We start from the raw sequence: 1662 nt of genomic DNA, 5'->3' as shown, positions 1-1662 counted from the left end.
GTTTTATTATAGTACATGGGCTGGGAATGATGGGAGGGGGTGGATGTTGTGGGCAACCACTGCCCTGATTAGCACCGGATGCCCATCCCAATGGCCATGAATGTGCCAAAGGCGCCGCCACTCTGCATCATGGTTTTCCCGATGCCGCCCATCAGCTCCCGACCCCGCATTCCGATCCTGAGACAGGAAAAGGTGCCGAAGAGCGCCCCGGCTGCCATGCCCACGGCGCAACCCATCACAAAGCCCATCTTCACGCGCTCAAAGCAGCTTGGCTGTGACTGTCCATAGGGGCCCACGGCCACCGGCATCTTGTTCGCGCCTCAGTCGCTCAGCTCTACGTCTCGAACCTTGAAAACTTTATGCTAAGTGAAATAAGCCAGATACAAAAGGACAAATATTTTATGATTCCACTTATATAAGATACTTAGAATAGGCAGATTCACATAGAGAAAGTAGAATAGAGGTTACAAGGAGTTTAGGAGAAGGGGGGAAAGGGGAACTACTGCTTAAGGGGTACAGAGTTTCTGTTTGGAAAGATGAAAAGGTTCTGAAAATGAATAATGGTGATGATTTCACAACATGGTGAATGTATTTTTTAAAAAAACCTATTCAAGTATAGTTGATTTACAATGTTGTGTTAGTTTCTGGTGTACAGTAAAGTGATTCAGTTATATATATATATATTCCTTTTCATATCCTTTTCCATTATAGGTTATTACAAGATTTTGAATATATTTCCCTGTGCTATACAATAGGACCTTGCTGTTTATCTATTTTATATATAGTAGTTTGTATCTGCTAATCCCAAGCTCCTAATTTATCCCTCATCCCACTTTTCCCCTTTGGTAACCATAAGTTTCTTTTTAATGTCTCTGAGTCTGTTTCTGTTTCAGAAATAAGTTCATTTGTATCATATTTTAGATTCCACATATAAGTGATATGATATGATAGTTGACTTTCTCTGTCTGACTTACTGCACTTAGTATGATAATCTCTATCTAGGTCCATCCATGTTGCTGCAAATGCTATTATTTCATACTTTTTTTATAGGTGAGTAATATTACATTGTCTATATGTACCACATCTTCTTTATCCATTCATCTGTTGATGGACATTTAGGTTGCTTCCATGTTTTGGCTATTGTAAACAGTGCTGCTGTGAACATTGGGGTGCATGTATCTTTTCGATGTGAATGTATTTAATACCACTTAAATGTACATTTTATTTTTGTTTGTTTGTTTGTTTTATGTTTTCACCGCGCTGAGCAGCATGTGGGATCTTAGTTCCCTGACCAGAGATCAAACCCATGCCCCCTGCAGTAGAAGCATGGAGTCTTAACAACTAGACCACCAGGGAAGTCCCCTAAAAGTACGTTTTAAAATGGTCAAGGTGGTAAATCTTATGTATAGTTTACCCCAATAAAAAAAATAAATTAAAGACTGATCTTAACATATGTTGGTGAGGATATGGAGTAACTGAAACACTGTTCATGGGAATGTAAAATAATACAACCTCTTTGGAAAACAGTTTGGCAATTTTTTCAAAAAGTTAAACATGCATCTACCATATGACCTAGCCATTCCACTTGTAGGTATTCACCAAGAGAAATAAAAACATTTGTTCATAAAAAGACTTGTATAGAAATGTTCATAGCAGCTTTAT

The 1662-nt window shown here is 38.7% G+C and overlaps 1 pseudogene across 1 annotated transcript; it reads right to left on the bottom strand.

Annotated features, from left to right (window-relative positions):
* Positions 1 to 336, bottom strand: LOC136142898 (reactive oxygen species modulator 1 pseudogene; annotated as a pseudogene). Its single transcript, XR_010657829.1, has one exon. The product of XR_010657829.1 is annotated as a reactive oxygen species modulator 1 pseudogene (transcript).
* Between the last annotated feature and the right edge of the window lie 1326 nt (positions 337 to 1662).

This window comes from Phocoena phocoena, chromosome X (assembly GCF_963924675.1).
Source record: "Phocoena phocoena chromosome X, mPhoPho1.1, whole genome shotgun sequence".
Classification (NCBI taxonomy): Eukaryota; Metazoa; Chordata; class Mammalia; order Artiodactyla; family Phocoenidae; genus Phocoena; species Phocoena phocoena.
This window is presented reverse-complemented; position numbering and strand designations above follow the sequence as displayed.